The sequence below is a fragment of the Apodemus sylvaticus genome, chromosome X (assembly GCF_947179515.1).
Source record: "Apodemus sylvaticus chromosome X, mApoSyl1.1, whole genome shotgun sequence".
Lineage (NCBI taxonomy): Eukaryota > Metazoa > Chordata > Mammalia > Rodentia > Muridae > Apodemus > Apodemus sylvaticus.
In genome coordinates this window covers 104280900-104308872 of record NC_067495.1, presented here as the reverse complement: position 1 = coordinate 104308872, position 27973 = coordinate 104280900, and the positions used below count along the sequence as shown (strand labels likewise).

The 27973-nt window shown below is 40.6% G+C and overlaps 1 protein-coding gene across 1 annotated transcript in view; it reads left to right on the top strand.

Annotated features, from left to right (window-relative positions):
* Chrdl1 (chordin like 1) overlaps positions 1–27973 on the top strand; it is a 110226-nt gene that overhangs the window by 39129 nt on the left and 43124 nt on the right.

The following is a 27973-nucleotide window of genomic DNA, read 5'->3' as shown; positions in this document are numbered from 1 at the left end:
GATTTTGATCTCCAGCATCACATAAAACTGGGTGTGGTGGCACAGGCTTGTAATTTCATCACTCAGGATGTAGAAGCATGAGGATCAGAAGCTCAAGGTCATCAGCCACAAAGAAAAATTGGACTCTAGTCTTATTCATGAGACACTGTTTGAAAGACATGGTAGCTCTTTTTATCGTTTCTTTAAGACAAGGTTTCATTCCTGTCCCCTACTTCTGTACCCTAGAATTCATTGTGTAACCAGTTGGTCTCAAGCTCAGGGCAGTTCTCTACCTCAGCTACCTATGTACTGGGATCACATGCATGAGCTATCAAGCCCAACTTTATGTGAGTGTCTTGATGTGGAAGAGGTCCTTAGCATAACGGGCTATTTTTTCCCACAGATCTGTAAATATGTACTCATTACAGTTGAACATGCTTAAGGGTAACCTTGGGGAATATGATAAAATGTCGATTGCCAGACTCTACACTAAAAACTCGGATGCAGTTGGGCTGTTAGTTTCATATACTTAACCCGACATTCTTATTAATTTCATCTCTTGGATTTGGAAAAGGCAATAAAGCTATTGCATCCAGGGGAGATCCTGGGAAAGGGGACTCAGGAGAACTCAGAAAGCAGCAATCCTCTGTAAGACTGAACTGGCGAGAGGACCCTGCTAATCTTCAACGGGCACCATGACAACATTTTGCCAGAGTAGCATTTCCCAAGGACTAAGCGTGCAGTGGCATGCATACAGTGTGCCATCTGGCCTGCCTTCACATGCTTTCCCACTACTTTCTCTTCTGCCGCCATGCACATTCAGAGGCCCTGGCTGTCATGTCCAGAAAGCAAGACCCTCCGTGGGGAGCTCCCCCTTCTACCCCACCCATTGTTCATGACTTGTTGTTGGCCAGAAATGAATGGCATTTCTCGGAATTAGCCCAGGAATTTCTGCTGATAAACAAATGAAACTCTCAAAGGGAAAAGCAATCAACATAGTTTGAAATAAAATCAGTGTTTTCAACTTAGTCTGTTTTCAACTTGGTTTGAAGCAAGAGTCACATCTAGGGTATTTTAAGAAACAGATTAGTGAAATGTCCTTCAGTGGATTTTCATCCTAGTTGCAGGCCTACCTCTTCAGCTAGGGCCTGACTCCTGCTCCAGCTTGTGGAAGAGTTGATTGATTCCCTGTGATCTGTGCTTCCAAGTCCTGTTAAGCCCGCATATGCTCCTCACTCATCCCCATTTCCCCATCAAGGTCTGACACCTGAGGTCAGCACTATTTCAGCATCGTTCTTTTTTATGTAAACTGAGATTCCTGATATATTAACTCATCTGTCTTGAATGCACACAAGCATGCATATGTGTGTGTGTGTGTGTCTCGAGGAAGATATCTGACATAAACCTCTAGCCTACAAACACAAATATGTATGTTCATACACATGTTCACACACACATGTGAACACATGCATACCACACACGTATCTTCCTCGATGACTGTCCACATTCTGTTTTGAGATTGAAGGTGCCTTAATGAGTAAGGCTCTCCTTTTCCAAGGTCCCAGTGCTACAGAGCACCAGGCCTCTGTTTAACAACAAGGAGTTCTATATACATGGCATAGGACATAGTAGTTTCTAGAATGTGTTGCCAGCTCTCAAGTCTTTTACTTTAGGGTTAATTGAAAACCAATATGTCCTCAAAGTAACCAAATATCCTTGCTATCTGTTGCCTGGAGCCAAAGGGTTTGAGTTCAGGATTTTGGATACAAAATGACTATAACCTGAAAGGTTTGCCAGATTATTTTCAGCCACTAAGATAAATAACAGTCTTTATTAAAATGATTTTGTCTGATTTTTGTATTTAGACTTTTATAGTCAGCTGTTCCCTAAGAGTGATTTTTGAAACTGGCAGACATAGGGTGCCAAATGATTGTTCCAAAATACACCTCCTCTCTACATTTGGCCATCTAAGTATTCTATTTGTAAATGTCTCAATGTGTTTATTGTCCTCTGTCTTTGCCACATGCACACTAAGACCCAGAAGGTTAGCAGTGATTCAGCCATATCTGTGTGTCTACTTGCAAAGTGTTGTGGGCATTGTTTTCCCTCAGAATTGGACAGAGACTATAAAGTATCTATACACATCTTCTAAGGAAAACCTCTCAATCCAAGCTGTCCACAGGAGATGCACTACCTCCTTGTCTGGAATGCTCCTATTTCAGGTATATGCCACCATGCCTAACTTTCACTTTCAGTACCAATTGGAGAAAAATAGAGTTAAAATCAGGAAGACATTACTCTATTTCCTTCCTGCTGTCTTGGTATCTGTGCATCCTTCTTAACTAAACTTCCATCTTGTATATTCTCTTTTTATTTTTAAGGTTTTGATTGTTTCATTCCTTTCTCTTCTGTTATGTAAAATATACAAGGCATACAATTAAGCATTTAGGCCGTTTTAGGTTTACAACTAAGTCTGTGTCATTCAAGAACATTATCCTTGTTATATAAAGCATCATCAGCATTATGTCTTTCCTGAATATTTTTCTTTTCCCAAACTGAAACTAACCACACATTAAACACAACCCCCAACTCCATCTTCCCTAAGCTTCTGATGACTGCCAAGCAATGTTCTGTCTCTGAATTCGAATATTTTAGGTACTTTTTATAAGTGGAATTAGACATTTATATCCTCTTTTGTCATTGATCTATTTCATGTAACAGTCTTCAAAGTTCATCCAGGGTGATTTGTCTCTTCACTTTTAACTCCTCCCCTCTCCTCCCATAACCTCCCCTTCTCATTCTCCTCTCTCGTCTCCCCACCTTCCCTTCTCATCTCTTTGCCCCTTTCCTTCTCCCCCCTCCTCTCCCCTCTCTACCACTCATCTCCTCTCTTCTTCTCTGTTCACCTCTCCTCTCCTGTCTTCTTCCTTCCTTCCTTCCTTCCTTCCTTCCTTCCTTCCTTTCTTTTTTTCTTCTGGCTTGGAGCTGGAATTCAGGATCTGAGTTCAAAAATTAATCTAGACCCTATTTTAAGTTGAGAAAGCAGGCTGTGAAGAAATTTGAGAAGAATTGGTGTCTTAGGGTTTCTATTCCTGCACAAACATCATGACCAAGAAGCAAGTTGGGGAGGAAAGGGTTTATTCAGCTTACACTTCCACACAGCTGTCCATCACCAAAGAAAGTCAGGACTGGAACTCAAGCAGGTCAGGAAGCAGGAGCTGATGCAGAGGCCATGGAGAGATGTTCCTTACTGGCTTGCTTCCCCTGGCTTGCTCAGCCTGCTTTCTTATAGAACCCAAGAATACCAGCCCAGAGGTGGTACCACCCACAAGGGGCCCTCCCCACTTGATCACTAATTGAGAAAATGCCTTATAGCTGGATTGGCATTATGTAATCGGGAGTTTCATATACATACACACACACACACACACACACACACACACACACACACACACACACATATATATGGTTAACTACACAAGTAATGCTTTGCTGGATACTTGGAAGGAGTGGGTGCTGGGCAGGAGAGAGAGAGACCCGCCAGGACTTGGAGCAGAGGCCTGGTGGGGCAGTACTCTTTCTTAATTATTAACGGCTACATGACATCACTCAGAAAAAGAAATCGCAGGATAAGTAAGGACTATTAGAGGAGTCTAGCAAACATTGGTTTTTCAGAGCACATGCCGTGTGGAATGATGAAGATTCAAAAAAAAAAAAAAAAAAAAACCAACAGGGATTCTGACAACGATGATCATAACAAGTAGCAGCTAGTATTGATGACAATGAAATGCTGAAATTTGAAAAGCACAAAAATCCCATAATTCTATCTTGGGGGGCGGGGGGGACTGCCAGGGAGACTTCTGTTAGAAACTGATTAACAGAAGGTTGTCATCTGCTCTAGGGACCTCCACGGCCCTAGAAATATGCCCGTGTTCCCCTTTATCTGGAGGAATATATTTCTGAAGGCACTTTCTCTGCCATTGATGAAGAGGGAAATCGTGTCTGGAGCCATTCAATACGATTTTTATTATAAAAAGATAATTAAAGGATTAGATTATCAAGCCAATGAGTCAATGCTGAAGGAAAACTGTAATTACTGAGCTTGCTGAAAGAAATACCATGGGGACTTCAACAGCTTCAGAAAGATTAATGACTTTTTCCTTCCATCTCCAAAAGGGAAAACTAGTCAGAAATTAACTTCAGCACAAGAAAGTCCCAGGGAGGTACTTCCAGTCTTTAGCAGGGGAGCAGATGTTGTCTAAAAGTCAGTATATTGAAGCCCAATCTTGACGTTCAGTATAAGCAAGATGTGCATGTGTGTCACAATAGTTAGATTGGCAACAACTCCCAGTATCTAGCGGAAATACTTACTGAAGTTGACATGGCAAATAGTGCACCTGCCTGGAGAATTCATGTAAAATTATCCATGCAACTGTATATTTTTGCTTTCAGTATACACATCATATTTCTCAGGATCACATATTTTCATTACATAGTGTTTTCATTCCTTTGGAATGGTGTGATTGGAGGCAGTCAATCAAAGGGCACTGACATGTAGGAACCAGCCTAGGATCCTGTATGTGCGTAAACTGTGTCATAGTCTGTATGACTTTGTTCTTCGTGGTGTTTAATTTGTTTGCTATCTCTCTTCTTCCTTTTTTTCTCTCCTGCCTTCTTGTGCTTTCCCCATTTTTCCTCTCCCTTTCTTCCCTCCACAACAGTTAAAAGCAGAACAGTCCTAAAGTCTATGTATCTACAGAAGAACATAAGTGGGCTTTTAAATCTATAAGGTATTTCATTGCATTTGGAACCATGACCTCCAAGCTGCAGAAGTCGCCATATGTTAACATCTGGATATAGGCATCTAGTTTCAGGCCTAGATCAGTGAATGAGAAGGATCTTTTGGCTTCCAGAAAGTCAACTTGAGTAAGACCTCTTTTAGGGAAGAGAAAAGCGCCATTCCAATAAGGATCAGGCTTTCCCAACATAAAGCTGTATTGTGTTGTTAAAAGGGGATAGGCAAGGTCTAGCCCTGGTCTCTCCACAGTTGACTCTGAGAACCCTACAGAGTGGGTTAGCCTCTTTGTACCCATTTGCACAACCTGTAAAATGTGTGATGGTTCTTACTGCTACTCAGGCTTGTATTAATAGGAAAAAATAAAGGAAGATGACATGGGACTGTTTTGAAAATACTAAACATTTTTATTCATTGCTTTTCTGTCACTGAAACAAAATACCTGACAATCAACTTTGGGTAGGATACATTCATCTTGGCTCAGAGTTTCAGAGAGATGTCAGAGACCATTGAAGACAAAGGTTTGGGCATAGGGAATAGTGGAAAGGCGTGGGGCAGCAGTTTGTAAAGATTGCAGCATAGAGTAGCTGCTTATTGCATAGTATAGACAAGAAGGTAGGGAGCTAGGTCAGAGGCTAAAGCAGTTAACACCTTCAAAATCCTCATGTCCCAGACATCCTGAAACCTCCCAAAATAGTACCACTAGCCAGACACTAATGGTCTAGGGAAGACCTTTCAGACTTAAAGTATAACAAGGATATATAACCATGACAACATTACATCACTGAATGGGGAAGGACATAAAACCTAGGGTCCCAATACTGCATATAAATATATCTCCACTGGTAAATGAGAACCTTGATATTTGGTACTTGCAGTCCTAGATCCTGATGATAGTAGCACCAGAAATAGGCACTGACCATTTGTTTCCAATTCCAGGACAATGATGTGTGAGGTTGCAAGGAAATTGGGTGGCAAGTTTCATGACAGTCATAAGGGCAATACTGAATCACTGACATCTTTGTGTCTGCCCTTTCTTCTGATGAGGCTCTGACAGGGACCTTCAGTCATACACCTCATCATACTGCTGACTTCACAGAACTGGACAAATTGTTAGCAGGAGAGAATACACCTGGAGACTAGGTTAAAAAAAAAAAACTCTATATTTCCTTGGAATCTTGAATTAAGAGAGTGGTTTAACTTGGCTAGGCTGGACTCTTCCTCTAACTAGCTCACTATAATTAAAGCATTCTTTTCTGTGAGCTCTCATACACTGATTAGGCTACCATAATTTCTCTCTGCTGACTAGGGCTGCTTTGCTCCATCCTTTTTCACTAATTCATACTCTGGCTGGAGCCTGCCATCCAGCATTTCTTCCAGGAGCATAGCCTGCCTTTTCAGGAAGTATCTCAGAATTCATGGGAAAAGAGCCTTTGCTACACAGTTCAACTTCCAAGCCAAAGAGGATCAATCCATTTTCCTTTCACTGGGACTTTGCAAGTGCCTTTTCATAATGATATCAAGGGGAATATCATCTACATTTAGTGGGTTGCAGCTAGCGAAATGTGAAGAGCTATAGGATGAATAGGGTCGCAATGCAATAAAAAGTGTCCTGTACAAAATTTCATTGCTGTCCCTATTGATAAGCACCAGATTAGACAACACCCTTAATCACAGAAACCCACAGAAAGCAAGTCTTCCCCTAACAAGAATCAGTGGTCTGATTCCTTCCTGGCTTTCCTCTCACATATTCATTTCACAAACATTTAGAGAGTGTAAGATTTGAACAAAGTCTCAGATATGTTTTAGTGTTCTTGTCTTGGGGAATTTATAACCTAGTGTGGCCCACAGGCATAAAGAATATTATTAAAAGATAATATGATAAGTGCTATGGTAGAGGTGCAAACAAAACCCATATACACAGAAAAAGGATAAATACTGATAATCTAGCAAAAGCAAGCAACAGGCAAAGCCTCAGAGAGGAGTTGACATGCAATTTGATTCTGAAAGATGGATGGGACATTGCCAAATGGAGATAAGGTGTTGAGGAGAGGATATGCAAAGGCATGTGACCAGCCGAGCATGGTTTATGCATGAAAAGAGGAAGCTGGAAAGGTCAAGTGGATAGAGACCAGTCTTGGGGGACTTCAGCTGTTCTGTGGTTGGGCATTATTTTGTAGAGGTAGCCCAATACAAGGTAGAGAGTAAAATTTTAGTAAGTCCACATGTCTTCTTACTATTACCTGCTTGTCTCGAAGTTCTTCCCATCCCAGTCTCTGTCCAGCTACTCAGCACTTGTCTCTAACATCTGATGAGAATGAGCCTCATTTACTCTTTCTGGGATATTTTTCCATTTATTGATGGAACAGTCAATACTGAATTTCAGAAAGAATTCAACAATAATAGAAGATTTCATGTAAGTTAAGAGAAGGCATTTTAAAGGACTGGATACTGAGGATAGGGAGCACAGATGCCACATTCATTTTATACTTGCTTGGTATAAGATTATAAGAGGGTGTATAAAATGGTACCATAATCATAATCATTCTTACCTCAGAGGAGTGATGATGAGGATTGCTTAGCACAGATGTTATCTAACCAATAGTATGATTTAATAAATTTAAGTTATTGTTTTGTTGCTGTTGTTGTTGCTGCTGCTGCTGCTGCTGCTCTTGTTGTTGTTGTTACTTCAAGCCATGGGGCTATAGTTTAATATGTAGACCTGGAAACATGTGATGGCCAAGTTATTGGGTGTGTCTTGTTAGTTGCACATATGTGCCTAGGCACCTGACCTCCTGAACAATATAATTTTCACTATTTTACTGTCAGAATGCAGATGTTCTCATGTGGGACCAGAGCATTGTTTTTTCATGCAAATGGGTATTTTGTTTTCATTCTAGCAATGTGGCAGGTAGACAGCCTTTGTCTTCTAAGCTGTGGATCTAAGTATAATAGTTCATCTCTGCAGTTCCAACACTGAGAAAAGTGAGGAAGAATGATCAAAAATAGCAGGCCAGTTTGGGCCACACTGCAAGGTCAAAGTTAACTTGTACTACACAGAAATACCTGTGTCCAAAAAAAAAAAAAAAAAAAGTACTGAGACAGCCCAATAATAGAATGCTTATCTAGCATGTAAGGAGCTCTGGGTTCTGTCTCTAGCACTGCAAGAAATACATAAATACACACACAGGTAAATGTTTTTAAAGTGCTGATCTATGTTTGAAGTCCAGGCCAGCAAATCTGCTCTTATTGTATGGGAATATGAAACAAAAGACCCACAACAGTTAGGCCAGAACCAAGGAGATACATTATAAGGAAATTAAGTTGGGAGGGGCTGGATAAAGGAACAAAAGTCTGAACCAAGAAGGAAGAGAAAAACAAAATCAGATCAGGGGTGGGGGTGGGGGGTGGGGGAAGCTAGTAAGGACAGGATAAATAAGATCATCCAGCTGCCCCCAAACTGAACTTACAGTGTTTTCTGTGTTCTCCCTGGAAGAGGGGTTGGCTTGTCCAGCATTCAATGGAAACTTGTTGATTGACACTAAGTTGGGCACAAGTTCAATGTGAGTGTGCCTTTAGCTATTTATTTGATTTTTAAAAATTGCATCCTTTGCAGTAAGACTGTTTAGCTTCTACTGGCGCCCTGGGGCAGTAAGTTTAGATTGTTAAAATAGCAGCCATTAACACTCTCTGTGTTATGACACTGTTCTCCCTGCCCCCCCCCCCCTTTACAGAAACTGGGCCCGGAGAGTCTTTGACAAAAGTTAAAGTCTGCTCTCCACAACAACAACAACAACAACAACAACAACAAAAAACAGTCTCCCAAAGCCAGGGCTATAACCCCCCAAAGCCTTCAACTCTGCCCACCCCTGCCTCATGCCCATATGTTTCATTCACTGTGGAACATGCGAACTCATCAGGTTCAGTCCTCATAGCCCCCAACCCCCAAACACACACATCCCACAAGCAAGAGGGACCCCAGGGAGCCCCTTGTGCTTGCTTTGCTTTCCTTTCTTTGGCTTGTTTGTAAGTGAAATCAGTTTGTTAAGATGACACTGGATTTCTTTGTCTCGTATATTAATCGTGTTGTGGAAGTAGCACATAAGGCCCTTCCTCTTAGAGCTGCTCATGCTTATTTCTCTAAACCAGTCAGTATAATTCTGATTCTATTGATCAGGCAAACTGGTCTCTGTGGTCTTTGCATACAATGCCTCTTGAGCAAATAGCCCAGGCAGCTTCTAAAAGATTTATGAATTCCTGGATTATCTAGATTATTCATAGGTCTACTTAAAAGGGAATTTTTCATGAGAGGACTGGATAGCCTGGCTTTCCTAAAGGCCCTTGGGGAAAGATCAAAAGGACAGAGACAAAGGGGACAGTGTGGAACTGCTCAGCTCTCTGAACAAGGCAATAATCGAGACCAGACACACAGAGCCAGCCACCATCTCAGAATCGGCACTGGTCACAGCTGAGCCACCACCTAGGCCTAGGAAGCACAAAAGGGAAGTTCTGTGTTCTCTGGATAACTTTGGCATGCTGTCTCTGCTGGCATTTTCCAGTGGAACTCTGTGCAATAGTGGACACCTCCCATTACAGTAGCCACAAACACATGTGACTGTTGAACACTGATATGGTATTCGACTACTTTGAGACTCAGAAACTGCATTCAAATTGGGATTACTAGGGATTAGTTCAGCTGTAAATTGATACAAATGACTGGTGAGTGCTGTCCTGCATGGCCTCACTCTATCTCACTCATTGGGAGCGTTTATGCTGAGTTGACTTCTATTTGTTTAGTTCCTTACAACTGCCATAAACTTCTTAAGAGCAGGCACCATATATCCTATGAAGACAGAAAACTCATACCTTGAAGTAGAGTTTTGTTCATTCAGCCCTCTAGTTCCACACTTGACAAATAAGATGAATTATGCTTCCATCACATCTTCCTTTCAGAAAAGACTTTTAAAAGTGAATACTCCCTTTGCCTCCATTGTCTGCAAGACTCGCAACTGAGATTTATCCCTTGTCATTTGGAAATATGTTGGAGACAAAGTCCATCTATATCTCCTCATATGCTAAGATACAAAGTAGACTCTGGACAAAGGTTTGCAGAGTGAGTAAATTTCTCTAAAGCAGTGGTTCTCAAACTGTGGATCACACCTTCTTAGGGGTCACCTATGGTCATCAGAAAACACAGATATTTGCATTATTATACATAATAATAGCAAAATTAGGCTTACGAGGTAACAACAAGAATAATGTTATGGCTGTGGGTTGCCACAACGTGAGGAACTATATTAAAGGACCACCGCATTAGAATGGTTTTGAACCACTGATGTAAGGCCATCCTGGGGCCAATTATCTTTTACATTCTATTTTGAGGGAAACCAAGTGTGTTTCAGTGCCTTTGAATCAGTCAGACCCAGTGCTGGTCTGCTCAGGGAGACAGAATTTTTGCATGTGGTCCTGACCTTTGTAAGTTTGCAGATATAAAGGAAAGGAAAACTGGTTCTCAGCCCCTGCACGTTCCGAATTGCATTGATTTACTGAACACACTAGTTGTCTTTTGCTGGCAACCAGGAACACGTCATAACTCTCTCTCTTCTCTACCTTTCTAAAACAACCTAGAATTAAACATGTCCAGATTAGAACTTGGAGGGATTTATCTTTCTGGTCACTTTAGAAAGTGATACGACATACTGACTCCAAACTAAACCCAGAATCCAGTGCTAAATGGATTCTGAGAATGAAGAGAATACAGTGTATAGGAGGAAATAAAGTATCCTCTTATAATCCTTGACTTCTATTCCTCCTACCCCAGCCCTTTGCCCTTAACCCAGAGCTAAGGAATGGTAACTAAGCACTGGCTGAATTGAAGCAAAACCTGTTACCAGCCACCAAATGTCAAGTTGCAGCCAGGCAGTCCTGGCAGGAGCCAGGCCAAAGCAAGGAGGCAAATAGTTTATGTCCCATCTGCAGCGCATGGTCTGCTCATTTGTTGGTACCACCTAATGAAGAAGCGATCTGGTCCTGAGATAGAAAGCTTCCAGGGACCCACCCAGTCCTAAAATTCTGAAGCCTAAGTATAAGCATTGGATGCCAAGGACACTGAAGAAAGTCTCTGGAGCATGTAGAACACCAAGCCAATTGGAGTGCCTGCTAAGCCAGCCCAGGATTCCTAGCATTCCAGCCACACCATATCCACCCCCAACCCCGGAGGGCAGCCAGTGGCCACAGCAGAGCCCGCATCCAGCCGGCAGAGACCCACAACAGACCCTCCAAAGGCCTGCTTCCTCACTAATGGCCTGCCTCTGCTTTGTGCTGAGTTCAGGGAGGTAGACAAACTGTAACACCCAGTTTAGCCTAAGAATCTGACTTGCTGTGGACTCTCTGGGCAGTGAATCATTTTGAATAAGCACTTAAGCAACTTTCCACTGAGTCATCCTGAGGACTGTCAGGTTCACTAATCCTGACATATACTGTGTATATCCTTTGTTCAGATCCTGTCCCCATGCTGATACTGGGGGCTGGATATAAACAGCAGAACTTTAACAATGTGCTTGTTGGAAATCATTTGGATTAGGACTTCCATTGCCTGCCTCTCTCCAAAACTGCCTGAAGCACAAAGAAAAATCTTAACCAGTACCAACTCTTGGTCCGTGTGTGTGCTTTTGGCAACATTGCTACCAAGAATATGTCCTCTTTACTTTAAGTGGCACTGCATGTTCAATTTCTTTTCCAGATCCTCCATGGATCTGTTTTCATTTGGCTTCTTCTAGGGCAGGGCTGGCATTTTCTTTTTCCTGTAAATATTTTAGCATTTGCAGGCACCTCTTGCTACAATACTCCCTTTACAGTGTGAAAGCTGCCATAGACAATATGCAAAGGATGGTTATGGCGGCTTTCCAATAAAACTTTATTTATAAAGACAAATCCTGGGCTTATTTAGCTCACACCCCTGTTCTAGGCATGAAATAGCCTAAAGTGGTACATGAAACCTAGTCTCTCTGGCTAGAATGTCTGAGGACCATTTAGAAGATTGGCTAGTTTTCATTCTCCTTTTAGGACAGAGACATAGACATTATAAGAATAGTCTTTCTCATTTTGACTATCACAATCCATTTCTCAAAGGTGTTAGACACATTGTGATAAATAGGGTTGAATAAATGAGGGTGAATTAACAACATATAAACTTCAGAACTTAAAACACTTAAAGGCGTTCATCTCAGGTTGATATGTCATTCTTACCATTGACCCTGGCTGACGGAGTCTTCCCATGTAGAATTTAGTATAAGAAAAGAATATAATAAAAAAAAGTAACTGGTACTCTGATTCTTAAGTCTTTTGCCTTGGAATAATAAATCACTTTTTGTTGTGTGTCACTGGTGAAAGGAAGTCACCTATATTCTCAGGTCCTGATTCTTAGGGACAGGGAAACACAAGACTATCATGTTTCTGGACAAGGCCCCAATAGTCGTCAAGTCCAAGAACTATTTCCTAGCATTCTTCTTGATGACTTTTCTTTCCTACCTTTTTGATTGGCCTAAATGTCTCTTTTGCCTCAAACTTACCTGGCTTTCCTCATTCATTGAAAGTAATACTCGAGAACACCACTGAGGGGCTCAAATATTAGTACACTAAGCAATACTTAAAATTTTGTGTAGTCCAGCCATGAATATGGAGTCGGGCCTCTGAGCCAGCTCCTACATGCCATTGGATCCCAGCATTGATTGCCACTGGGCAGCAAGCCTGAGAACAATTAGACCTCCTATGCCTCTGGTTTTGATTTCACTTTTATTTACTTTTAGTGGGAATTTGAATCAGAGAGGGAATTCTAAGCACAATGACTCTAGGCAGTTCCTCCCTTTACTGCTATGAAGAAGAGTTGTCAAGACAGAAAGAGGTGCGGAAAGGAACAGACAACACAGGTGATGGTAATGCTGTGTTATAAACTGTATAATAGATTTGGAAGAGGAGACTATGCAAAAATAGAGGATAGCCAGGAGAAGCTAATTGTTCTAATGATCTCAACTGCCCCATGACTATAAATACAAGGCTAGGGAAGAATCTCTGACTCGGCTACATGTGATTAGGCAAGAATTATGGGACATTTTCTTTAGTACTCTTACCTTTCTAGGACCTTGGAGTCCCTCTGTTAGATCTTTTGCATGCAGCCTCCAGTCTGGGAGAAAACAAGGCAAGGAAAGTTATGTAGGACATCTGACAGGTCAGTCTTCTAAGGCTCTTGGGTCATTTATCACCAAGTTTTATTGACAGCATTTACAAGGCTCCTTACTGCAAGGAAGTCTATGAAACACATATGTATGTAACTGGGTCTCAAAATGGATTTGGTGAGCATGGGACATCTGGCACAAAGAGGATTCTATACAGGAAATGTTCCCACTGGCTGAACCGTAGATTGAAGCCTTGAATAACATACTGCCAATATTGAAATATTTGCTGCTCAGAGTGCACTGTACTACTTTGTGATCTAGGAAACTACTTCTGCTTTTGGATGCCTTTGTATATAAAGAAATGTGACAGATTCAGTTCATTGTGTCTCACTTTTTTCTCTGTACTTCATGTGACCTCTAGACCATACCTAAAAGCACTTATATTCTCACGGTCACAGAGGCTTAAGATGTGAATCCTAGAGACAGAAATGTGAAGATGTAATTCAGTGAAATGATAATCAGGAAGACCAGGCAACTTATTCTGAATTTCGAACCATTCAAAAGACACATTTATAAAGTAGGGGACTGGAGCTAGAGAGATGGCTCAGTGGTTAAGAGAGCTAGCTGCCCTTCCAAAAGAGCTAGGGTTGCATCCCAGCACCCAAGGTAAATTGTGTATAGCTCCAGGTCCAGGAGATTCAATGTTCTCCTCTGGCCTCTATGCACACACATACTCACACAAGACATTAAAATGGGGACAATGAGAAGAAGCTTGCTGTTTCAGTCCTGTAACACATACCACAATTTCAGTTAACCTCTTTATGGATATTCTTGGTAGTTACTTCTTGGGTTAGGGTTTTGTTTTCTATTTTTATGCTTAATTACATTTTCATGGTAAATACTATTTGTTGCAGAAAGGAGAAATTGTAGGTATAATCTCTTGTTGTTTCATCTAATGTTAGGTTTGAAGACTGGCATTTATATAAAATAAAAGCTTTTCTGTGTTTATTGTGACTTCTTAGGTAGGTGGTTTTACATGATGTAGTTTTGGATACTTATATGTGAGAAATACTCAAGTGCTTAATGTCATTAAGAATAGCTAGTGCTTCGCTACCTATCTAGAGCTTTTAAAATAAGGAAGTTCCCCTTCTGTACATAGTATTTAAAGATTGAATACGAACATATCAATAACTTATTTTAGTCAAGGCTTGCTCCGTCCACTCTGAGAACAGAGCATTCCTTATAATGTTGGGCAGTCCTTATGATTGTAGAATCTTTATTAGTTTCCCTAGCTTCTGCCTACTGAATTGGAGCAACACATCCTCCACTCGTGGCAATCAAAACTATCTCCAGCCATTGCCACATAGCCCCTTGGGAAATACTATTCCAAGTTGAACCTTCACTTGAAATAGTGGGTATCTTGGAGAAGTTGAGAACTATTGCTCTAGCACTAAGGGATTCACATTTGCTTACTTTTGAAAATTACTTTTGATTCTTAGAATCTTTTATTCTTCCATGATTTCATCAGTGTATCTTAATCATACCCAACCCATATGCTCTTTCTCACTCTCTCTGGGACCCCCAAATACTTTACTGTCCCATTCTCATATTTCATTTTATTTTTTAATAATACCCCAAAATAAATTATTTTTTTAATTTTAGTACTGCCTACATACACATAGGTGTGGGACCATCCACGTGAGCATAGGAAACCCACCAGTGACTTACATACCTGAAGAAAAAATGACTTCTCCTGTCTCAGCAGCCATCATTTGCCAATAGCTCTATAGCTAGGTCTGAAGCTGATATATAGACCTCCCTCAGAACCCTACTGTGGAAGTCAAGGCATTTTTCACATGTCTCCCAGAAACAGGAGTTAGAGACAAAGGTTCTGGAACTTACTGATAAGCATGCTTGTACTTAGATTTCTGAGAAATATTTAGAGAGGCAGTGTGAAAAAATTATCCCATGTGTATGTTCAGAATTCAGATTGAAGAGATTTTCAGTACTCACTGACCTTTGAGAAGGTCACTTTTCAAGGACATTTTTTATGTCCTGCATAAGATGAGTTCTAAAACCAAAGTCCTAAAGGAGTGCTTCTCAACCTTGAACCTGCACATGAATTGCTGCTCATCCTATAGGAATGAAGATACTAGGTCTAGAAAGTGGGGTGTGAGGGTCTGCATCTAGGTCTCAGTTGACACCAATGCTGCCCACCTCCATACCACTTTTGAGGAAAGGGTTTGTGTTCTTATAAACAAAGAGTTGCTCATCTATATGCTATGTTCATGTTCTGTAGAGGGATATACTCCCATAAAGTATTATTCATTAATATTTCTTCATGAGATCTCTCTCAACAAAGTACAACCAATGTGACAGCCTCCCTGTCCTCCTCCTCATTCTATGAAATCAGTTGAGGTTTAAAAAAGTGGGGTGGCCAGTTCTTTCTATTAGTCATCATCTATGCCATATACATAAATGTGCACAAAAGTGTATATACATAAATACATATTAGAGTAAATATTTTGTAGGCTAATCTCAAATTCACTATTTAGCTGAGAATGACTTTGAACGTCTGATTCTCCTTTCTTTACTTTCCAAGTGCTAAGATTATAGACATGTATCTTCATATCCAATTTATGCAGTGCTGGCGATCAAACCTAGGGCCTTTTTTATGCTAGGAAAGCATTGTACCAATTGTGTTACATCTCCAGCCCTCATGCCTATGTTGTTCAGAATTCCCATGTGTCTGCCTTTTGAAAGTTTTTAGAATATAATTTTTATTCTTCAATAATTCCATACATGTATGCAAAGTATTTTAATCATATCTAACCAAAATATATTTTCTCATTCTCCCTGGAACCCTCCTTCAAATAGCAGTAGTCTTTCCAGAGGACACAGTGAAAAGAACTGTTGAAAACCATTAGGGTAACAATGTTATTTTATCCTGGTTTAACTTTTAGATATTACATCCTCTATCTCTAGAGCTCACAGATCTTGGACTCACAGACCCTGTTTTTATTTCTGAATTTGATGGACTCCTAGTTTTATCTCAGCAGGAGATAATACCAGCACATATCTGAGAGGATATATATATATATATATCAGACTTAATGAAGATCAAATTGAAGTCCTGAATATAGAGCCTGTCCAATCACCATCATTAATCTGTAAATATTAATTGTGAATACTGATGTGATTATTATAATTATTGGAATCTCAACCTTTAAACTTTATTTTGTGCCCCCACTATTTGGATATGTTGCACTCCCAACAGTGACTCATTATTTGAAGTGATTTTTAAGCAAGCATAGTATGATGTGGGGAATTTGAACCCACTCTTACCAGATAACTCTTCTCCTCGCTCTCTTCATAGGAATTACTAATGGAAAACAAAAATCAGACCTTATTGCTATTCTAGCCTTGGCCAATTCAGTGGTAATCATGCAGCCTGTTTGCTTGATTAAGATTTAACTCCTGCCAGGCGGTGGTGGTGCACGCCTTTAATCCCAGCACTTGGGCAGCAGAGGTAGGAGGATTTCTGAGTTCAAGGCCAGCCTGGTCTACAGAGTGAGTTCCAGGACAGCCAGGGCTACACAGAGAAACCCTGTCTCGAAAAAACAAACAAAAACAATTAACTCCTACAGTAACCTTTTCTTCTTCCTATTGGCATGAGGATATGCAATAGTATAGGAGCATCTAAATATAACTCCCACTTTCAAACTGAAATTGTTCATTAATCTTTTTATTTGTTTGGTCAGCTGGTAGGTTGGCTTTGCCCTCTGCATCTCTGTTTCCCAAAGAGAAGACACTGTTCCATAGCGTCAGTAGTGGAGTTCTTTTGCACCCACATTTCCTAACCCCATTTTTCCCCTTCCCTGTGTTGTCTCCTGTTACCTAAATTATTCTCCCTACAGTTCTCACTTTGACTTCCATCCTTAAGGAATTTCCTAGGAAGAAAACCATGGTCCTTTTACTTTTCTGCTGTTAGCTGTTGTTGTTGTTGTTGTTGTTGCTGCTGCTGCTGTTGTTATTGTTGTTGTTTGAGAAAGGGTTTCTTTGTGTAGTCTTGGCTGTCCTAGAACTAGCTCTGTAGACCATGCTGGCTTTGAACTCACAGAGATCTGCCTGCCTCTGCTGGGATTAAAAGCTCATGCCACCACTGCTGATTTTCTGCTGGTATTTCTAGTACACGATTAGCTCCTCTTTTTAAGTCTAGAAGGAGAGGCACTGTATTTTCCTAATAGTGTTCCCCTTGTTCAGCAGGCTGAAGCCTGCAGCTTTTGCTTTTACCTGCCACCTCTTTCTCTGTAACCTCTGCCAATGACCTCTAGAGATGGACTACTTTCTGAAGGCTGATGCATACAGTTTACCAAACAGAACAAAATGTATGTTTGGGGATAAGCTTTTTCCATTAATTCTTGGATGCTGACTGTAGTTTTTCTTCCTTTAGTAAGTAACAGACTAGCAATAAGCTCTTTCAACCATCTTCAGACAGATCCTACTTCTAACTTTATTTTCTCTCCTCCAGTCATCCCAGAACACTTTCTCAAAACTACAAAATCTCACCAGATCACTTCCCTGCTTTAATCACTTCACTGGCTTCTCATCATATACACAAGAACTGCAAACTGCTGCACTTGATATCATAGTATCTCCAGGTGCCTGATGTCTGATGTCATTGCACTGTCCTTGCGAGGACCAAACTGTGGTTTCAATCATTAACACTCTACAGTATTTCATAGGGGGAGGCCTTTTCTCTTGTTTTAGATGGCTTCATAGTAGAAATAAAAGGTCAGGAAAGGGAAAAGACACAAGAGTTGATAGAGACACATGCTAGGTCTTAGCTGAAATGGCTAACTAAGGGTGAGAAGTAGGATCTTAAAAACTCACTACTTGCTACTATCCAAGAGATGACCAATATCTAGATTCTCATAATGTCTGGATTTTAAATTTGATATACAGTGGTACTTCTCAGAGGGTATTCCTGGATGCTCTGAGCACAGGAGTTCAGAAAAATGCTCTGTTGTGACCATACATGATTCTTTACTGAGATCCTTTAACAGGATGAAAGAGACATGGAGTGCCTACATTATAAATCTTTCCCCAACTTTATTTAATGGCTGGAATCGTGTTTTCACAGAACATCCTGTGGACTAGTAGTGCTCTGTAGAGCAGACTTGGGAAATGCTGCTGTAGGCAATACAAAGGAATGCCTGACCAAACTCCCCACTGTCTCATCCAGATGCCTCACATTGTTTCTGTAAGTGCTGCTTGAGGGTAGTGACTAATTTGTCCATTTCAAAGGGGCATTGCCCTTCAAAAAAGAAAAATCCCAGTTCCCAATGGATTAGGACTAAGGGAGTAATAGTAGAACTCATTTGGGGAATTTGTTTGGGGGAAAGAGAAAGGCAGAGAGTGACACATGTTACCACAAACCTGTCATTAACAATTACAAATCATGCACAGCAGTTTTAACATTTTCCTTGCTACTGCTAAGGCAGTAAAGATACCTCTTGAGAATTAGAAAATGTAAAAAACGTGTAGTTTAGCAACAAAGCGATAATAAACAGCTGCCACATTCACAGTAGAAGGGTGTTTTTGCTGTTTTTCTTTGTTTTGTTTTTAGCCTACATATTACAAGGGTAGATGACCATTTGAGACAGAAAAGTTAGCCTTAGAAAACAAATTTTTGTCGTTGAAAATTGCTTCAGTTGTTGAACTGGGCTTCTTCGAGCATGTCCAGCCTGTGTTTTTTGATCCTGACTTTCTGTCCTTGTCTTGGCACTACAGATCTCCCATTTGCATCTTGGGGCTTTCCTTCCATGTGTCAAAAGAAAAAGGATTTCCAGTTTCCTCTTGGAGGAAACCCTAGGAGATTTGTGTAATGAGATTAAATTAGTTCGTGAGGGGAATCATGCAGCTGACAAGCAAAGTGGAAGAAATCTGGACAGGGGAAGAACACAGGTTCCCACTGAAGACCAAGCTATGAGGAGGCTCTGTCACTAAAAGGCCCTCAGCTCACACAAGGCTGCTCTCAGATGCGCATTCCTGTGGATGCAGAGAATGGAGAGCAAGTATTGTGCAGAGATTGGTATGACGGAAGCACCTGAGCTTTCTTTGTCAGCACTGAGGGCTCCTCTTTTGCATCAGGTAATAATCTGAGTCTGACAAAACCCATTGACCATTGTCCCAGAAGGGTACATGCGCTCTCACACACTCAAAACTTCAGTAACTCACTTCATAACGACATTTGGAAGTCACGATTTACCCCCATTAATCTAAGCTTTAAATGAGGAGCCATTTGGCACCTGGATGTGTATGTTTACGTCTTAATTGAATTAAAAATGGGCTTTGTACATTCAAGCACATACCATGTTTCTTCCTTCGTGTCATCCCCTGTTTCTATGCTAAAGCTAACAGGATTGGAGAAAGAGAAGACACGGGTCTTGTTTCCTTTGTAGTTATTGATTATTTAGAAAATAATATAGCTGGGGCCTGTGAGATCACACATAGAGACACAGGCAATGAAGCCTAGCAACCTGAATTTCATCCCCAGAGACTGTAAATTGTCCTCTGACCTCCACTATATGCACAGTATGGTATGTGCGCATGCTCCCCACCAGATACCTGATATCACGTGTTATGCATTAGGAAGAGGAGGGAGAGACAGATCATTTGCATTGCTGTAAGACATCAGACTGACTTTAGTAGACCCTAAGGGGTAAGGAGGATATGATTAAGCAAAGGGCAGTCTGTGGGGGTGTTTGGTTCTAGCATGAGTCAGAGCAGAGTTGGCCAGGAGCATCATGGAGCAGGGCCCTACCAGTAGAGCATTCTTCAGCTCAATGGCATATCCTCAGGGGAAGCGCATTTGAGATATGTGTCACTCCACTGGCTGGGATGCGACTCCTTCTGGGGAGGTTTGGCTTGGGGTGCTTGTCCACAAGCCAGTTGATGAGTAGTCCAGACCCTCAGTGCTACCTGAAAGGCAGCAAGTCACCGGGGCCCTTGCTGATCTAACTGAACTGGAATGGGATTTAGTAAGCTTTCAACTCTTATCTAGTCTGCTAGAACCAACTCAGTCCCAAATTTCCTCTTTACCTTCAGATAAAGTGCCGTCGGTAAAGTGGAGGGAGCTATAGTCAATGGACTGTTGGTCTGGTTTACTGCACTCCAGCAATTTTCAAAAAAAAAAAAAAAAAAAAAAAGATTTGCGTGTAGAATAAGCCCTGCCATGTAGAAACAAGTTAAAAAAAATGACTCCTCTGGACAAATGTACATATACAGTTACTGAAAGCTTTTCCAAACAGAACCAGGGGAGGCAGAGCTGCAGCAGCCTCCCCACTCAGCAAGCCAGTCCGCAAACCCGACTCAGAATACACAAGATGCCGCCAAAGCCCCAATCTGTGCCCAGTCTGAAAACAGCTCTTACTCCAAGCCTTCCCAGCCTTCTGCCTGACAAGAAGGCCCTATCAGGCAGGGTCAGCTACTGCCTGACATTAGCTGAAGCACGCACAGGCCAGGCGTGGGATGAAAGACAACCTGCAGATGGGAGGCCGGATGAGGAGGGGAGAAGTGGGATTTCCCAGGGGTGTGAGCTTTCAGCGCCCTCTTTGCCTCTCTTCTCTCCAGCTGCGGCAGCGAGGACTGTTTCCCCTCACTCTGCACCTTCTTGCTTGGGACAGAGTGTTGTGTCTGTCTGTTCAGCTGAAGAGTGATCTGCCGAATCTGCTCCAGGAATTTCCTGGCCTGGGACCCCCACGTGGGGGTGGGGTGGGGTGGTTGGGCCTGGGGTGTGAGCTGAGAGGCCACTTGTCTTGCTGAAGGTGTACACACAAAGTCTCTTTAAACTTTCCATACAGGCATATCTTCCCTGCATCAGTCTCTTTGTTTAATTCAGCAGTGTATCAGTTGGACTCCATTTCCCTAGGCAGATAGAGGGGATAAGGGGGAAAAGAACTATGGCACAAGATTGGACCCCCCTTTATCCTTGGCCGGTCTCCATTTATTTTAATACGTTATCATATTTCACGTCCTCTCTGTCACTAGGGAGCGTCCCATTTTGTAACCCATTTGTCTTCACTGATATATATATATACAGTGCACTTACATTTTCTTCTGAACCATTTTTGTTATTGAAATATTTTCACATACTAGAAAATTCACCCTTTTAAAATATACAGTCCAATGAGTGTTCGCATATCCTTCATTGAAACCAACACAATTTTCTCACTCCTGAATATTTTCACCTTGCCCATAGGAGGTTCCATACTTACTAACAGACACTCTAGTCTGACTCCTATCCCCAGGTCCTGGCATCTACTAATTTAATTTCTGTCTTTTCAGATTGATATTTTCAATTCATTTTATAGAAGTGGAGTCATAAATGTACTATTTTGAGACTAAGTTTATTCATTTAGTATATTGGTTGTTGTTGTTGTTGTTGTTGTCTTGGTTTGGAAGAGGTTTATGACACTTCAAAAGAGGCTTGTGTTAAACTCACTATTGTAGCCCAGTCTAGTTTCAAACTTTTAGCAATTCTCCTAATCCAGACCTTTGAGTATTAGAATTAACATCCAACTCACTTATACATTTTAAAGAAATTTTTATTTTTCTTTGACAATTTCATGTTTCTATGTATCTTGATCATATCCACCCAAACTCCCCATCCCATCTTCCATGGTGTTTCCTAGGCCTTTGAGGGATAGTTGATATAGACATCACTTTAGGGCTAAGCACTCAACAGTCACTTAACCAGTAATGCTACTGCACAACCAGAAGCAAAACCACCAAAAGCCTTCTCTTACCAAAGTTGAAAACAACACTAAGCTATGAATATAAACATAAATATTTACAAGGCTGTTTGGGAACATGTTCATTTTGCAAAACATTGGTAGTAGGTTCCCCACTAGGGATTCTAACCTCCTTAACCAAGGGCTTTGACCAGGTCCACAGCAGTAGACACAGATTTCTTCCTGCATAGCAAGTCTTAAAGACAGTTGGAAAGCAATTAGTTAATTAGAAACATTAGCGGCAGTCTGCCCTGCTGGCTTCTGACTCTACTCACCTCCTGTGAGCATCAAGTGAAGACGTAGCTAGGTGAGACTTCTCTGAAGAGGTGATACTGAGAGCTTGACCATGATTAGAGGGAAACAAGATAATAGGTGAATGGGGAAATAGAGCAGAATCCTACACTGAACATTTTTATGCAAGCCTTTCTGAAAAGCAGCTCACATACTGATTTAAAACAAGATGAAGCTCAATGCAGTCAACGCTCATCTTTGTTTAGCAATTCCCCAAGATACACAGCAGGAAAGGGCATTGGAAGTGACAGCTTAAGTGCATTGAGAGGGTGGGAGAAGGAGCTCAACTTCTGTTTCTCTTCCTTGTCTGTGGGAACCACCCACAAGGGCAAATACATTTGTGACTCTTCTGACCCTTAAATCCTCCTGTCTGACACTCTAGTGATCCAAAGCAGAATCTAGCATGTGGGTGTGATAAGTGACTTTGACCAGAAAACAAATGTTGGGACAGAAATTACATTTGTCAAATTGGGGAGATAGCTCATCCAGTAAGACTTAACTACACAGACATAAGGAGCTGAGTTCAAGTCTAAAAAACACTACTTAAAAAGCCATTTGTGGTCACAAACACTTATTTATAATCCTAGGGCTTTGGGGGCCAGAGACAGAAGGAGAGTAGAGAACTGATGGCTGCTAGCCTAGTTCCAGGCTCAATGAAAGACCTGTGTCAAGGGGAGAAGACAGTGCTATAGCACATGTTCCTCTGGCCTCCACTCCACCACCCACATACACATACATAAAACATAGGCAACACAGAGAGACAAATACTAACACCAACTGGACTATCACTGACAGGAAGAAGATGGGGTGAATGGTCTCCAGAGAACTAGGGCATAATACTATGAATTTAAGAGCTTAGGAATGAGTGACTATCTAGTCACCGTCCTGGATCTGATAACTTTTAAGAAATTCTACAAGAGATAAAGACTACATTTTACTTCATGACAGTAAAAATAAACATTGTCACTGTGTTGAAGGCCTGGATAATTTCTAACACAGTACATAGTATGGGCTGAAATTATTGTTTCTCCTTTGGAGTTTGGAGTTTGAACACCTTGTAGAGAAGCAGGATGTGCCAGTGTAAGACCATGCTCACTGTAAGAATTATTCATCACTCTCCAGCTCTTCCCTTGTAAAAAATGCTTTCTGCCTTCAAGAAACCCCATCATCCCAAGCAAATAATGATATAATAATAATTTTATGTATTTATCAATAATATGTAACCATTATTATGTTGAAAACATTAGATGTCTTGCTTACTTCTCACAAATCATGAAGCTGGTATTGTTAGCATCCCCATTCACAGATAAGAAAACTGAGGGAAAGAGCTATTGAGCAACCCACGCATCTTCTAAGCAATAACTGATTATAATGAAGCTGAATGTTAAATCCAAATAGGACATTCTGAAGATAGGCATCTCCATCCACTTATGACAGATTGCAGTGGCTACATTTTCAGCTCCTCCTCTTACTACAGTATCATTTTGTCTGAGTCACAAGTTATTTCCTACAAGTACCCTTACTTGTGTGCTTTCTTTCTACTTAGACTAAGACTTAAGAGGCCTGCTGAGATTTACACAATGACATATGGAATAGCCCTCACCCACACTTTCCCTAAGGATGCTGAATTAATGGGAGTAAGGGAAATTCCTAGTTGCTGAAATAATACTGTAGAAGTTGTCCCAAAAGTAGGAATAGAGCTAGGCTATAAGTGGCCAGTTTTGTAGGATGGAATTATGAACTCTTGGATGAGACCCAAATGGTTATCTTATCTAACCCATAGCTTTCAAATTGAATCTTTAGAAACATTGTCTTCAAGATAATCTTTGAAAGATAAATAGATTTGTATCATTCAAGAACTTAAATTCATATGAAAGTTTATTCATATATAATTATATATCTATGTTTATCTAAACACACACATATATACATATATATGTTTAATTCAAACTATCCCACATAAAATCATTTATCTCTCCACAACACATAATGTCTTTCTAAGTATTATGGCTTTTTTGTATAGCTTTTCTTAAGGAATAGAGGTGAATATGAATATCTACTCTTTAAATAATATTATCTAATGCATAAAATACACTATAGGGTTCATAATCATTTATACTTTATTTTTCATAATCTCTGTCAAGTCTTTCATTTTCATATTACCTCTCCATCTTGACATCTTGACCCCTGAAGTGGCCTGAACATATTCTGGTACTGTGTCAGTGAAATATCCCCAAAGCAGAAGTTATATTCAAGCTCACCCATGACAAATAGTCTCAAAGAACAGAAAGGGTGTCCTGGTCCTTGCGATTAGCCCCTGATCATTAGAAGTCCTAAGAAACTTTGTATTCATTTCGTGACACTCTGAATTTGCATGTCTCCTGACCTTGAGACTGCTTTTCTGGGTAGCCAAGAGTATCCTCACAAAGCGAACAGTAGTCTGGTGGTGAGGAGAATAGAGAAGAGACCAGCCAGTGAGTTCAAAGAATGATAGTACCAGGCAGGAAAAGAATGATGTGCCACAGAGTTTTTGGTAACATTTTCCAGGTACTCTGAAGACAAAGACAAAGGGTAAAAAAGAAATAAAAGACTGTGACACAGTTACTCTCACTAAGAAATCAATGGTAGTGTTGTTGCCTAAGAGACTTTACCTAGGAAGATTCAGTGCATACACATCTATTTGCCTCAGAAAAGGAACCCACAATAGAACGCAATACAGGTTATACCACAGTTCAGCTTGATTGAACTATGAGTTTTCACTGAAGTTGCTACCAGGAGTATTGGTGAAGGTTTATTTAGAGGAGCAAAGAGGACTAGAATGCATTGGTAATATATATTTAAAAATAAACAATAAAAAACAAAGGCATCATGGGTGACAATACTCACCAAAGCCACATCCTTGGGTCTCTCTGCAAAACTTGCATGCAATGCAACAGGTCCAAGAATCCTTTTTCTGCCACTCTCTGGCCAGCACCTCTTCTCCTAGCAGTTTACTGTTTTAATAAAACAGGGCAGGGGCCTTCAGAATTTTATAAGTATCAGTCTTCCCAGACTTGTAACAACCTCCTGAGGGTTGTGCCTTCTGGAGTGGGTATTTTGATTCCCAGGAAAGTCTGTTAAATTGCAAAATCTAACTGCAAAGTGACAACCACTTAAGCAACAGGATGACTCTCCAATAGCTGTATTTTAGACTTCAGTAAGAGCAAAAGGAGTAATAAATATTTAAGGTAAGGGAGTCTTCTGCAAGCATCTCAGAAAATATAGCTCCATTCATTTATAAGGTCATTCCTTGTGTAAGGAGAGGGAAACAGTTTCTTTTCTAACCCATTTTTAACAATATGTCTCAATGCTGGTCTGATTATTTCCTGGTGTCCCTTTTTCCACTACTTTTCATAGTGTTTTGTGGGGATTTAAGTAGAAACAGGGGACATAAAGAGACTAGAAGCTATGCAGCCTGGATACTTTTATTGTAGTAGTCTCCTGAGGGGTCCTGGAGCCAGCCTGGGTTTACACTGATTTTCTGCCAGTTTTCAACTAGGAGCACTGAATATGTTCCAAGGAGAGTTGGTTCAAAGCCCAGCCATCTCAGAAAATCTGGGAAAGGAGAGGCTAGAGACTGGGGTGGCTTTTCTTGCTTATGCGGTTGGGAATCATGCTGTGTTGGCCCTATAAAGATTTAAGAGGAGATTTGAGACATGTGCCCCATTCTTAGATAGAAAAACACAAATAAGGAAAAGTGGCTAGTGCAACATGGTAGGGAATTGATAGTGGGCTGCCATTATGATTCATAGATACTCTTCTAAAGCCATAGCACCTGTTTGTGAAAACAAGGCACACTGGATGGCAGAAAATCTATTTGTGAGTCTACTCTCCTATTGAGCAGCTCCGTAACATGTGTCAAAACTTTTGGGGTTATCTATAACTTCATTTTCATTATTCTGTCCCCCAAAGCATTAAGAATATTAGAAGAGTAAAACCAAGAGTACTGAGAGAGTTTTATAACATAATAATTGGTGGAAGTTTGACTATAATTTCTCTCATTGGCTTTGATTTCCATTCGCCCCTGTCTTCTGCTGCCTCCCCATATTCTGTTGAGTAGACTCCAGTGGCACACTACTCAAAAGACGGCAAAGGAGACTGCAAAGTTTATATAACCTGTGGGAAACTTATCCTGCAGGTACCCTGGCACTGGTGCCATTGAAGTCTCAGCTGAAATGAATCTACATTTTTTTTGAGGCTAAAAATTTCAAAAGGTTTTGTGAGTGACTGTTTGTGTGTGTGTGTGTGTGTGTGTGTGTGTTCCAAAGGTCTGCCAGCTTCTGTGAGAGTCATGGCAAATATTGTTTTGTAAGTCATTGTACGTTTCCTTTACCACAAAATGCTAAGATTTGGAATAATTAGAGCCCAGGGGGCAAATGGCCCTGCTCCTGTCCTTTCCCCCAAGGAATTCCACTCATTTCTCCCAGCTGCAGCTGTCCACATGCAGGCACACATGGACAGGGCTAGGGACTCATGGCCCAGACAGAAAGTCAATTAGCATGAAATAAAATCTTTCTTAAAACTCTCTTGTTTTTAAGACAAACTTCAGAAGCTATCCTGACATGCTATAACGGTCGTGGATAAGTAATGAACATTGGAGGGAAGAACAAGTCAAGGTCAGATCAACTTATACAGAAAAGTAGAAAACTAAGTTTTTAGCCAAATCATTGAAGTTGATGAACAGTGCAGTTTTCTGGGTATTTTTAGGACACAGAATTGCAATAAGACAACATAGCCCTCATGATTGCTGGTCTGTGGTCTCATTTTAATTAAATGACCCTTTGCTTGCCATGGGTTTTAAGTGATTGGCACTTTACTTGATAGTGGATAAGAAGGAATTTTGGAATCAGATATCAGTCCATATCCTGGTGCTGCCACTGAGCTATGCTACAAACCCAAGTCATTACAGTTCTTAATTCTTGATTTCTTCATCCATAAAATTGGCATGATCATGTATACAGCTGAATGTTATGGGTGAAAATCAATGAAATAACGTACTTAAAAACACCATGTGCATAATATCCACTTAGGACTCAATAAATGTTAACTATTTTTATATTATTATAATGATGACAGACATTGTTATTATTAGCCTTTATCATTTTTACCACATCTTGAGGATGTCAGTTTGTTTTTAACAGTTATAGTGATGTGTAATTTATCCACATAAAGTGGACACTTAGTCATTGTATTCTTTACCGATAAAATCACCCTACTCCCTGAGCCTCTCTAAGGAAACCCACACCTCCTGTTAGTTCACCTTTTCCTCCATCCTATGGCAAACACTTTCCACACATCAATGAATAGTGACCTCAGAATATAATCATTACTATTTTGGTGTATATTCTCTGTGTGTGCGTGTATATATGAGAAGAGAGACAGAAAGGCAGAGACAGAGATAAAGAGAGACAGAGTGACAAAGGCAGACACAGGACAGAGATTAAGAGCACACATACTCATGCAATACAGAATATACTAAAGGAAACCCAGTGGAAAACACTCCAGAGATCATTCCCTGTAAGTTATCTAACTGAGTGAATTAATTTTCTGCTCTCTGACAGTTCTATGCTAGACTCTGTCAAGTAGAAATACATGAAAGAGACTCAGTATTCAAGAAATAATGCATGCACTCATGTAAATAGGCAAACAGAAGGTGAAATTTAGTTTCAGGACACAGTGTATTTTGAGTCTTCTTTTCAATGTTTACTAGTTTTGTTACTTCAGGTAAGTCATTCTCGTGATCCTCTCCATTGAGAAATGAAGGTAAGACCCTAGCATGTTTGGCATAGTTAGTTATAACTCTCACTTTTAATAATATATCCACAGCCTCTCTGTAATGTTCTGCTATGTGACCATAGTCCACAGACACTTGTTCTACTAACATTCAAGTTCCAGATTAT